General features: G+C 35.5%; 1 long non-coding RNA gene across 1 annotated transcript in view; it reads right to left on the reverse strand.

Moving 5' to 3' along the window:
* LOC141570434 (uncharacterized) overlaps positions 1-13,873 on the reverse strand; it is a 475,324-nt gene that overhangs the window by 49,200 nt on the left and 412,251 nt on the right. The window contains exon 4 of the long non-coding RNA XR_012494439.2: positions 8,064-8,098. This is a non-coding gene — a long non-coding RNA (uncharacterized LOC141570434). The remainder of the gene's footprint in view (positions 1-8,063; positions 8,099-13,873) is intronic.

Raw genomic sequence — 13,873 nt, forward strand, 5'->3', positions numbered from 1 at the left:
ACCATTTAAAAGGACTAGGAGAAAAGTTATGTAAATATTTACCTTACTCAAACATGGGAAAGGTCATTCTCTGAATAGAAGTACAAAAAGACAGATCTTTAAATTATACTGCATGAAAATTAAGATATTCTACGTATTGCAAATGCCATAAAATTGATAAGCAATCTGAGAAAAATGTTTGCAAACAAATACAGCATATAGATTGATTGATAGCTCTCTTAAAAGCTTTTAAAATAATCTAATTAAAAATTGCATTTTCAATTATGTTTAAATATGTTTAATGATACAGAAAAATGCTCATGATCTATTATCAATTAAAATTGCTTAGAGACCCAACTGCCAAAAACATATTATGAGATGTTTATGTGGTTAGCTCTGTGTGATAGGATTATGAAAACTTATGTTTTCACGTTTTTCTTAATTGTCTCAATTTTCTTTTATATTCAGAAAAGAACATTGCGTTTTGAAAAATGCAAAAGACAAATAAAGTCAAAACAATTATTGATCTTAACTAAATCCATTTCAGGGGAATGGTGTAGGAGCTATTTGAATAACACATGTGTTCTCCCTCTGCAGGAAGATTGTTAGAAATGTTCATGTCTATTCTATTGAAAAATGTGATGGAGAAAGCCCATTTTATTTTTTAAAAACAGCTGTGTTTAAAAGTTTGTTTGCAATTATAAAACTATATGACTATCATTTTGTAATTACAACAGTGTCACAAGTGAGAAAAACAACACAGTAGGTTGTGTTGTCTAAACTCCATCACTGACTGTGTGTCCCTGGGTTCACCATTTTACCTTTCTGTCTTTTAGTTCATTTATTATAAAGCTGGGGTTTGAGCTTTAAACTTAAGTAACATTTGGGAATGTAAGACAGCGTCTTGACGTGGGCAGCTAGAAGTCTAGGTGCACAGAGGGCAGGGACCGTGTAGGTCATCGTAACCCGATATTAGCAGGGAGTCAGATGGAGCAGGAATGTGGACTAACCAAGTTTTTAGCCATGAACACAGAGGAGTGAGTCTAAGTACACATGACTGACCTTGTTTGAATTTGTTTCTGCCTTATTCTCCATAGTCTTGTGCTTTAAGAAAATAACATCCAAGTACAAACCATAAGAACAATTTTAGTAAAAATTCCATGTAGGCATGGAGCAGGGTGAGTGATGATGCTGAACAAGAGAAGACAGAGTAACCACCATGCCCCAAAGATACATGTTGATTCATCTCACTAACGGGCACTCCTAGAAGGACTTCACACAGGAGGAACTTTTAAAAGTTAGGAAAACACACTGTCAGTTGGGGCAAGGAAAGGAGCACAAGAGTCATAATTTTACTTGAGAAGCTTATGAGATGTGATATATGGAAGACCTTTGGAAAATACAAACTATTCTATAAGTGTACACAATGTGTATTTGCTCAGTTCATACACAGCGTGGTCAACTGAAAAGAAAGACAACAAAGGTCAGTCTTTGGACTGGCTGCTCACTTACTCCTCTTGCCGATACCATAACTCATCCCTGTTAATGCTCTGTGAGGCACTGTCTATGTAAGTAATTGTAGAAAGATTAGAGAAAAACAGAATTAGAAAATTTAAAATAAGACAAAACCCGAGTTGTTAACATTCTTCATGGTATTGCCATATGTATAAACAAACCCATATATAATTTATGTAAATTGGGTTATATTATGCATGCTGTTTGGCAGCTTAACTTTTTTGCCCAGGGTTATTTATTGACAGCTTCCTGGGAAATTCAATTTAGAGGTTGCATAGCATTTTCTTGTATGAAGAGATCATACTTATTCAACCAGTCATGTATTGATGGAAATGAATTCATTCAGCAACTCTTTACTACATTTAGCATATACTATGTAATAGGAAACTGTGCTGGACATGGTGGTACTACAGTGAGCAAGGTAGAGATGATTCCTGCTTTAAAGAACATACAGCCTGGTGCAGAGCTTCCAAACAGATGTGCGGAGACACAACATGATGAGCCAGGAGATCCTGATTTTTTTCTTCCCTGGTGGCAACTTGGCAGGGCCCAAGGGAGTAGGGGAGAACTTGGTTCGGTTGCCTGTCTGTGAGCAGCCTGTTTGGTGCTCCTTGGAACAGGGCAGTAAGTAATGAGGCGGCCTGTGGTCCCGGTAGGCTATGAGCTAGGAGTGTACCACGCACATGCTGTTCCGTGAGGACACGGTGGAAAGGTCAAGGAGGTGCTCTCCTACCTGGATGTCTTCATCAGGGGCCAGCTGCAGAGCTCACCACTGCTGTCCACTGTGGCGGAGGGCCTGGAGTGCTGTTGAAGGGGTTTATATTCCAGGCACCAAGAAACATGCTGAAAAGATCATCATGTGGCCAGACGCGGTAGAAGGGAAAGGAGGCCAAATGCGGCACCTAGTAATGGCAGCTCCAGGTAACATCTTCTATTTCTGTTTCCACGAATCAGAAAACTCTGTCCATTTCCTCTTGATGAGCTTTTTGAGTGATGCATTCAGGGAACTGCAGCACGACTGTTCTGACAATCCATGATCATTCTGCAAATTAGAGCATCCTGGATACTTTGAAGTGCTTTCTATGAAAACAGTATAGTTGGATTAAAAATCAAACAGGGTTCTCCAACAAGAAATTTCAAGGTTTTGTTTAGTGATTGAAGAAAAGCAAAATTTGTTAAATTCCTTAAATAGAAATTCAACTCTTTTATGTCCTGATGCAGAGAATCACCTGCACAGAACCGAGTTCAAATTTCTCATTTAAAAAAAATTGGAAAATATTTTTATTTGGTTCAACAATTAACGTCTTTCCTGTTTTGAAATATGCTTTTTTATCATAACTATATTGTGTAAAACAATTTTTTTCACTCAAACTCACTTAGACAGCTATTAAGTACCCTTGATTTTCTTCCAGTGTCCCATACAAACATTATCAACTTTTTAAAATTTGTGTTATAAAATTATATAGGTTAGGAAGCATGGGTCTAATCACTGCTTCTTAGCTATCTGGGATGAAAGAGCAATTTTTTAACAATATTTTAGTCTGTAGTGGATCATTACTTTTATCACAAGTTAAAATAAGTGTCAAAAAAATAAGTGATAATAAAATGAGTGTCAATAAAAAAAGAAAAGAAAAACGAGCATAGAATAAAAGCGTCTATTTTTTTCTTTAATTAAAGTTTATTGGGGTGACAATTGTTAGTAAAGTTACATAGATTTCAGGTGTACAATTCTGTATTACATCATCTATAAATCCCATTGTGTGTTCACCACCCAGAGTCAGTTGTTCTTCCATCACCATATATTTGACCCCTTTACCTTCATCTACCACCCCCCCCTTACACTCGTTAACCACTAAACTATTGTCTGTTTCTATGAGTTTTTGTTTCTCATTTGTCTTTTTTGTTGTTGTTGCTTTTGGTTTATATACCACACATCAGTGAAATCATATGGTTCTCTGCTTTTTCTGTCTGACTTATTTTGCTTAGCATTATAATCTCAAGATCCATCCACATTGTCACAAATGGTCCTATTTCATCTTTTCTTATTGCCGAATAGTATTCCATTGTGTATATATACCACAACTTCTTTATTCCTTCATCTATCGAAGGACATTTTGGTTGTTTCCATGTCTTGGCCACCGTAAATAAAGCTGCAACGGACATTGGAGCATACGTGTCTTTATGTATAAATATTTTCAGATTTTTTGGGTAGATACCCAGGAGAGGGATTGCTGGGTCATATGGTAATTCTATTCTTAATTTTTTGAGGACCCTCCACACTGCCTTCCACAGCGGCTGTACCAGTCTGCATTCCCACCAACAGTGTATGAGGGTAGAAGCTTCTATTTTTAAATTATTAAGTTCAACAGACAGGATATTATCTTGTCAAAGTGCTATAAAAGTTTAACACTTACTTTCAATTTCTTACCTTATCATATTATGGATTCACTACAAACCAGTTTTCAGACCAACATTAGAAAGTGAACCATACTTTGAATAACCCCAATCTGTTAGAATTAGTAGATTCAAAATGTGGGCCATTAGAAGCAGTATCACAATTCATATTGTTAGGCAGCAAACAACAGTTTCCTGATTACTTCCTAACAGTTAATCTTAGAAATAGAATAATAGAGATTTTTTTAAAATTTTTCTTCTTTAGATTATACAAATCCACTTTTTTTTACTGACAGCATGATGTTTTGTTACTATACATATGGCTCCTAGCCTTGGCCTTCCTGTTGTTAGTTTTATGTATCTATAGAGTATGTGTTTTTTCTTTAAAAGTCATATATCCTAGCATAGTCGAAACAATTTTGAAAAAGAATAAAGCGAGAAGAATCAAACTTCCCAGTGTTAGAACTATAGTTATCAAGACATTGTGGAACTGGTGAAAAGATAGACAAAGAGCAATTGAACAGGACAGAAAAGCCAGAAATATATCATCCACAAATATGTGTCCAATTAATTTTTGACAAAAGAACAAAAACAAGGGGTAGCTGGAACAATTGGATATCCATAGGCCCCAAATGAACCTCAACTTAAAACTCACATCTTATACAAAATTTATCTCAAAAATGGATCACAGACTTAAGTATAAAACAGAACATTCTAAAACTTCCAAAAAAAAAAAAAAATCCGAGAGAAAAATCTTTAGAACCTAGGATTAGGCAGAGTTCTTACATTTGACATCAAAAGCATGATTTATAAAAGGAGAAATTGACAGACTGGACTTCACCAAAATTAAAAATTTATGCTGTAAAAAGACTCTATTATTAGGATGAAAAGACAAATTACATACTTGGAGAAGTAGTTGCAAATCACACATCTAAAAAATTATGTATTTAGAATATATAAAGAATTCCTAAAAACGCAGCTTTAGTAAAAAAACAATCCAATTAAAAATAAGCAAAAGGTAAACATAGATATTTAACTGAAGAGACTATGCAGATGAAAAAGAAGCATGTGAAAAGATATTCAACATCATCTGAGGGTCAAGGAAACAGGTTTACCAACAGTATTCAAAGAAGGAACTATGAAAAATATTACCATCATCATCATCACCATCATCATCATCTTAGACATTAGAGAAATGCAAATTAAAACCAAAGGCGTCATCACAACACATCTATCAGAAGAGCTGAAATAAAATAACTAGTGATAACCCTAAATGCTGGAGAGGGTGCAAAGAAATTAGATGATTCACTCATTGCCTTTGGTACAGCTACTGCGGAAAATAGTTTAGCAGTTACTTTCAATACTAAAAATCGACTTACCACATGACTAGGACATACATCACAGAGAAATTTTTTTTTTTTAATTCATGCAGATTCATGTGTACATGAGAGTTCACAACAGGTTTTTATTTTTTATTTTTTTATTTTTTAATAATCCAGAACTGAAAACAACTCAGATGGTCCTTCGGTGAGTACATTCATATCACATAATACTGCTCAGTGATTACAAAGAAAGAACTACTGATACAGATAACCACTCAGATTAACCTCAAAGAAATTATGCTAAATGCAAAAAGCCAGTCTCAAAAGGACACTTACTTTAGATTCATTCATGAACCCACTTGTGTAACATTTGTGAAGTGCCATAATCATAGATAAGAAGAACAGATTAGCGGTGGCTAGGGTTTAGACATGGGATTGGGATTGGGGCAGATGTGGCTATAAAGGGGTAGGACTAGGGAATCTTGTGGTGATGATACAGTTAAGTATCCTGATTGTGGTGATGGTCACACAGAGCTACCCATGTGATAAAATTGTAGAGAATCACACACACACACATACATGTATGAATGGTAAAATTTGCATAAGTTCTATGGATTTTATAAATGCCAATTTCCTGGTTTTGATGTTGTACTATAGTTTGTCAAGACGTTAACAATAGTGAGACATCACGTTTTATATATGTGTGTGTTTATATATATATATATATATACATATATATATATATATATGTATATATATATATATATTTCACAATTAAATGTACTATTTTCTAATGATTCAACGCTAAAGCACTTAGAGGAAAAAAAGGTCAGACAATGATGTGAGGAGAGGAGTCTGGGAGAATTTTCAAAACAGAAGCTAGATAACATGGCATTTACCAGTATAAATTATATGTATATTGACATCTCAGTTTGATATCTATATTCTGTGATGAAGAAAAATTGAAGAAAATAAACGAGGACCTACTAACAGAACGCCAAGCAGACTGGCAAGTTGGCACTCAGTTAGCTTAAGCACTCAGCATTCCTCGTTGTAAAGTTCATGGCATTACTATGTCCATGACTCCAAAAGCCTTATTGGGTAAAAGCAAGGGGACTTTCTATAAACATCCTGTTTTAATCCAAATGATTTCTTAGAATTATAATGAAAAATGACAGTGATATATTAAAGGAATGCGTACTAAACAAGGAGATTGCTTTTGAAATGATGCCTAGAGATATTTATACTTTACTCACTACAACCTGAAAGAATTCTCACTGCCCATCAGTGATAGCACTTATTATGGAATCACTAGTCTACCACATAGTTCCCTTTCTGGTGGACTCCCTTTCTGGTGAGTCGGTTGGAAAGCCCAGGGCTTTCTATACTGATGTGTATTGGGACCAATAGAAAAAAAAAAAAAAAAAAGATCCCAAGCGAAATGTGAAAAAAAAAAAAAAAAGGAATTGAAGGGAAGGGGAAAGGTTATGGCTCAAGTGAGAACAAATAAACAAACAAACAAATAAACAAGCAAACAAACCAGCAAACTCTGTCCCCTCTTGTGAGTTTGCCAGAGAAAGCCAGGTATCTAGCCTGCAACTCATGGCTGCATATTCTCAAAGGCAGAAGATAGAGAGCAGGCCCTGCAGTGAGAAAACCCATGGGGAAGATATGCTTCTTTAGGCATGGCAAGGCCATGCACCCATAGCACCGGGCACACAGTGGCATCTGCTGGCTGTGGGCAAGGGGACAGGCAGTAGGAATCAACCCTGAATTAAGTCTAGACTTTTTCTGATTAACCTATGTCATGACTTAATAGATATTTAGAGTCATAACTTTTACTAAATAAAGTGGATTTGTCATATTTTAAATAAAACTCCTTCAGAGGCCAGATAAAAATTATACTTGGGCAAATAATTTGTGGATTCTTAGAAAATCTAGTAGGCAATTGTATCTGTATTATTAGCTACCTTTGAGGGGATTATGAAGCAGGGGTCCAGTCAATCCACCTCAAATAGAAAGTGATAAAAGACAATTCATTTTCTTTATACTACTATCTACACTCCCTGCAGAATCTGAGAATCAAAGAAAGATATGGTTTACCAGCTGTGCTCAAAGAAGGAGTAATGAAAAGACCATCATCAACAATAAACAGATATAACACCCACTGAATATATGAGTATTATGACTTCTTAGGGCTTTCCAGAGAATATCAGTAAGCATGAATGTTAAAATGTTAAAGTAACAAATATGACTATGTAAAAAGCACATCAGAGCTATTTTGGAGCAAAGTTGCCATATTCTATTGGAATTATCATACTGAAGCAGATTGTGATAAATTGAAAGTGCATATTGTAACTGGAGCAACCAATTAACCAAAGAAAATAACTCAAAAAATACATAGCTAAAACAATCCACTCAGAAGTAAAACTGATGCACTGAAAATATTTTAACACACACAAAAAAAGCAATAAGGGAAAGGGAATATTAAAGACATGAGACAGAAAAAAACAAATATCAAAGCGACAGACATTAATCCAACTATATTGATAATTGCAGTATATGTAAATGGACTAAATACTCCATTCAAAAGGAGGAGATACAGGTATCTGCTGTCTATGAGAGACAAACTCAAGGTTCAAAAACACAAATTGCTGAAATAAAAAGATGGAAAAAGACATATCACGCAAATAATACCTATGAGAGAGCTGGAATGGCTACATTAATATCAAGCAAAAATAGAACTTAAAACAAGAAATGTTGCTAGAGAAAAAAAGAGCCATTCCTTATTCTCAAAAAGGTCAATACACCAAAAAGATATAACAATTATAACAATTAAAAATGCATACATACTTCAGAAGAGAGATGCAATGTACACGAAACAAAACCTGGAAAATGAAAGAGGAAATAGACAATTAAAATTTTATAGGTGGAGATTTCAATACTTCACTTTAATAATTGGTACAGTTAGAAACAAAATAAGTAAGGCTACATACTTGTGAAACACTATCAATCCAACTGACCAAATGAACATACTACCAAATGACTGAAGAATATACATTCTTTTCAAGAACACATGGGACATTCTTCAGGGTAGATTATATACTAGTTCATAAAACAGAGCTCAGTAAAAGACAAAAGAATGAAATCATACAATGTATGTTCTATGACCATAAGAGAATTAAGTTACGAATAAAGAAAAGATATTTGAGAAACTCTTAAATATATGGAAATTAAAAAAATACTTCTATGTAACTCATGACTCAAAGAAGAAATAAAAAATAAAACAAGAAAATGTCTTAAAGTAAACACTTTAAAAGTATGTCAAAATGTATGGGATGCTACTAATTCAGTGCTTAGGGGGAAATTTATAACCATAAATGCTTAAATTAGAAAAAAATAGAGAATCAATAATTTAAACTTCTACTCCAAGAATTGAGATAAAGTAGAGCAAGTCAGATACAGAGTAAGAAGGGAGAAAGTAAAAATGAGAGCAGAAGTTAATGAAATAGAAGAACCTAAGAAATAAAATCAATGAAACAAAATTTGGATTTTTGTAAAGATCAATATAATTGATATTCTTTAATTAGACTGACCAAGAAATAAAGCAAGAGGTCATAAATTGTCAAGATCAGGAATGAAAAAGAAAAATGACTTCATACCCTACAGAAAGTATTATAAGGGAATATTATAAGTAATTTTATGCCAACAAAGCAAACAACTGAGACAAAATAGAAAAAGTATTCGACGTACGCTATTTACCAAAACTATTCAAGAAAAAAACAGAAAATCTAAATAAATGTATATCAAATTAAGAAATTGATTTTTTTGCAGTAATTAAAAATCTTTTTGCTAAGCAAAGCCCAGATTTAAATGCTTTCACTGATGAACTCTACCAAGCATGTAAGGAAGAAATCATACGAAATTCAACACAAACTCTTTTTAAAAATGGAAGAGGAGGTTAAAATAGAAAACTAGAATGAGTCCCCAACTCATTTTCTGGGGCCAGTTTTACTAGGATACCAAAGGAGCACAGACATCACAACAACAGAATACTATAGACATTATCACCTGGCACAAAAACTCAAAAAATTATCATGTTAGCAAACTGAATCCAGAAATATATATTTTAAAAAGACTATACACCATGATTAAATGGAGTTTATCACAGAAATGCAAGGTTGGCTTAACATCTCAAAATCAATAAATGTTAATGAAAGTTAGAGAAAACATGATTATATCAATAAATTTAAAAAGAGAACTTAACAAAATCCAATACCACTCAATGATAAAAATGCTCAATAAGCTAAACATATAAAGAAACTTCCTCAATGTGTTATAAGACATCCATGAATAAACACTTATAACTAACATATTTGATAATTGGCTTTTTTGTAATATCATGAAAAAGGCAAGACAGCTCTCAACCTTGGTAAAGAGAATTCCTTTAAATTTTTGAAGTACATAGTAGCTGAACATATTTTATTAATGATGCATTGGCATCTGCTATACGAACTGTTGTCTTATACAGATATGCAAATGTCCTATATTAATTGGGGGGACTGCTACAAATTTTCCAGATGTCAGAATAAAGCATGTCCTGTTATAGACAATGATAACATGGTTTGTCATATTCTGCTTTGGTGTTTTACATACACATATTATAAACACACAGTAGTATCTCGTCTGCTTAATGAGCATGTTTAAACCATTAGACAAAATTCCATTCTTATTAAGTCACAGTGTTATATTCAATAAGTTGCACTGTGCACCACAACTAACGCTTTCCTGTAGGTGATCTCAAATCCAGTTTGGCTGAAGTGCCACTGGAGAAAGGGTTCATGTTCTTGCTCCCAGCAGAGCTGGAGAGACAGGTAGTTCTATCTCCCCCATGTTTTCTTCTTCCTCCCTTCAAATTTAGACATAGGAAAGTGGAGTAAGAGGGACTGCTATGATTCACAAACCTGCTGAGATTCATCCTGAGTAGGAGTTGACTCATAACTCACTGTGTGGGCTGGGAGATTATATTATAATTTTCAGTGCATGGCGTTTAGTCCAAAGATGGCAGATAATAGATTTGAAAGGTCCTTAGTAAAATTTTATGAGCTGCCCAAAGGAAAAGCTCTAATTTCAAGCTAGGCATCCTAGGTTTAGTCCTATTGCTTATCAGCTGTCTGTCTGAATAAGTTATGACCCCTATCTGAGACTCTTGTTTCTTTTTATCTGTAAAATGAGAATTTTATGTAATTAGCTATTGCTGATTATGTTCTATAACTATTCTATAGCTCTTATATTCTATAACTTTTATGACTTTAAACTTGATGATGCTGCCATACACCATCCCCCCTCCTCAATCAATCACAAGGGACTAGTTCTGCAATGTATTAAGGACTCAGGAAGACCACTCCGTGGAATTAATTAGGTAATTAATTAATTATCTGTAAAGAGACTGAATGTGCCATTGTTCATACATTTGCACTTGTTTCTCATTCTCTTTGAATGCTCTCAGCATGAGGCTTGGTCATATTTTGTCTTTGGAATCAAAGAGAGCACAATTATTGGAGGGTAAAGGAACAAAAAACAATCTAGTTGCTCAGGTCTGGTGCTAGCTTAAACATAGTAGTAGAAATTTGGTGTGCATCCCATAGAGACAAATAGATCACTGCCTCTGTCTACTAACAAACAGTCTGTTTTTCTATTTAGGGTTTTTTTTGTTTGTTTGTTTTTTGTTTTTATTGGGGAAGGGTAACAGTACTTTATTGGGGAACAGTATGTACTTCCAGGACTTTTTTCCAAGTGAAGTCGTTGTCCTTTCAATCTTAGTTGTGGAGGGTGCTGTTCAGCTTCAAGTTGTTGTCCTTTCAGTCTTAGTTACGGAGGGTGCAACTCAGCTCCAGGTCCAGTTGCCGTTGCTAGTTGCAGGGGGTACAGCCCACCATCCCTTGCGGAACTCGAGGAATTGAACTGGCAACCTTGTGGTTGAGAGCCCACTGGCCCATGTGGGAATTGAATCGGCAGCCTTCGGAGTTAGGAGCATGGAGCTCTAACCGCCTGAGCCACCAGGCCGGCCCAAAACAGTCTTAAGAAACACATCCATTACACTGAGTCAGGTACGTTCCAGATGACATATAGCCTCATCTTCTCATAACCAATCACAACATTCCCTATCTGGATAGTATTAAAGACTAATTGACCAACCAAGCTCCCTTCCTGTGCCCCTCTTCCCATTTTGAGATACTCTCTCTATGACATTTATGACCAGTTTACATAAAAAGTTTACAAATATGACTATCTAAAATCTATACATTTGTTTAGAAATTTTAGACCAACCGATGTGAATGGGTACTGAATTGAAAAGCACAATAATTTTTGTGACTTGGCAAAAAGCAAGTCCTACATCTGGTGAAGAACTGAGGGTCAAAATAGATAGGCAGATCACTATAAAAACAAATTATAAAACTAGATTCTCATAATAGTTTTGCCAGATTTTCCCTATATATGCTACATTTTCTTGTTTGAAGTCATTGGAATGCAGTGCTTTTTTTTTTCCTTCAGTGGTTACAAAAAAGCAATAAATGCATTTTCTCACGTTGGGATTATCTTTGGTACCAATGATATGCTCAGTTTGCTATGTCCTTAAAAATGAAGCGTTATAATAAAATGATTAAGGAAATTTGTCTGGGAATTGTAGTCTGGTAGAGTATGTCAAAACTTCTACCTTCTAAGGCAAGCCTAGTTTCCTCCATATTCAAAGTCAGACTCTTCCTTCAGCAGAAGCAGCTGGGTCAGGGTGAGTTCATTGAGGGCACACTCTCCAGAGTTTGTGCTTTTGCAGCTGCCCCCATCAAACCAAGTGTTTCTCTTCTGAACCCTGATGTCAGCATTGAAATACTTCCTATTGTTTTCTACCTCCTTCGGAAAGATCTTGAAATGTGGGAAACCTTGCCCAGACACACGCAGCTTTGAATTCTAATAATATTTTGTGATGCTGGTCAGTAGGTGAATGTGAATATAATTTGGCAGACAGCTGTTGAAGTTTAGCTAAACTAGGAATGCATAAAAATGGCCCCAAACATTCCACATGCATTCTTTAATTGTATTTTTCTTCATCTGCTTGAGGGAAGTCTTTTAGCAGATGGCCTGACCATATGGAACTGTCCTATACAATAATTTTTATAACTCGTGGGTTGAGAATGTGATTAATAGAAATACGCCTCCTGGATACATATGTGTTGTTGACACTTTTTGTATAAACAGCTGAAAGTATATTGTGGTAAACACATCTCACTTATGGGAAGGTCTTTCTTTTCTAGAAAATTGCTCACACATTCTTCCATCACACTGCCACACAGTTTGTCAAAATGCTAGATACTGTTTGCTTTGAGCACTTCAGTCTTCTCACCGAGGTCTCTGACACTACCATTTTCTTGTTTTTCCATCTGAGTGGACAAGTAGATTTTTTCCCCCTTCCTGTCCTGTACCTCTGATCACTTGATTAAGCTCCTCAAAGTCTTACTCTATCTTCTCACTCCTGTCACAGTAGGTGACCATAGATTTCAAGATTTTGAAACCACTAATTATCTCCATTCGAGCTCCATGTTAATGGGCTTGTCTTCTCTAATGTGTTATTTCCTCTCCTGCCAAGAATGTACAACTTCTGTGATTCTAGAATAGCTGTCTTGAATTTCCTATCATATTCAAGCTAGAATTTTATAAGACAAACAGTAATGAGAAGACCTTTGCTGTGTTTTATGAAATCTTTGTTGGCTTCTTACGACTATATATTGGTTCTGAAAGGATTTATATTTAATTAATTATATTAGTTAATAGATTTGCATTTTAAAATTATATTATTTTTTAAAACCTGTATGCCCTGCTTATTCCCTGGGCACATTCAGGAATTCAATGTCATGTTTCACCAGCATCTGAGGACCACTGAGGGTTAAGTTTCTTGTACACATTGAGGAGATCCAGAAGCACTTCTTTTACCACCACATAAAAGCAGCCTGCACTCTTAACTGTCCAAGACCCCCTATTCTTTCCCTATTTACTCCTTTAACTAGCTTTTCTTGGCAGTGTTTAAGTTTTATTGTTGTTTTCAGTCAGCTTTCTCTCACCTTGAAAAGGTGTGAGCAGGCCCTGAGAGAAGTGACCAATGAAGTAGGAGGAAACTAAGAGAGGATGGTGTCCGGGTGCTGAGTGACAGAAAGGAGGGACTGTGTTCAATCTGATGAGAGCCAGTGTGAGGGGAGGATGGAGAAGTTGCTATTAAATAAGTAATGTGGAGGTCATTTCAGTGGATTGGTGGAGACAGTATCATTGGCATGGATTTAAGGATAGAGAAAGGAGAAAAACTGCAGGCAAAGAGCCTACATAAATCATGTAAGAAATTTTGTGGCAAGGAGAAGCAGAGAAATGGAGCTGTGAAGACGGGGGCGGGAAAGCAGGCTAAGGTTTTTTATTTTATTTTTTGTTTTCCCTTTAATGGGAAATATTACTGCTTTTTCTTTCCTGATTAAAAAGTAGTGATACAAGAGAGAGGGAAAGTCACTGGAACCATACCTGCCAGCAGGTGGGAGGGAGTGGGTAGCAGGCTTGGCCTTTAGAAGAATGCAGATAGTTAATCCATATAGGTGAAAGGGAAGGCGGGTTATGGGTCAACA

This window comes from Rhinolophus sinicus, chromosome 3 (assembly GCF_057876585.1).
Source record: "Rhinolophus sinicus isolate RSI-liver-muscle chromosome 3, RSI-T2T, whole genome shotgun sequence".
Lineage (NCBI taxonomy): Eukaryota > Metazoa > Chordata > Mammalia > Chiroptera > Rhinolophidae > Rhinolophus > Rhinolophus sinicus.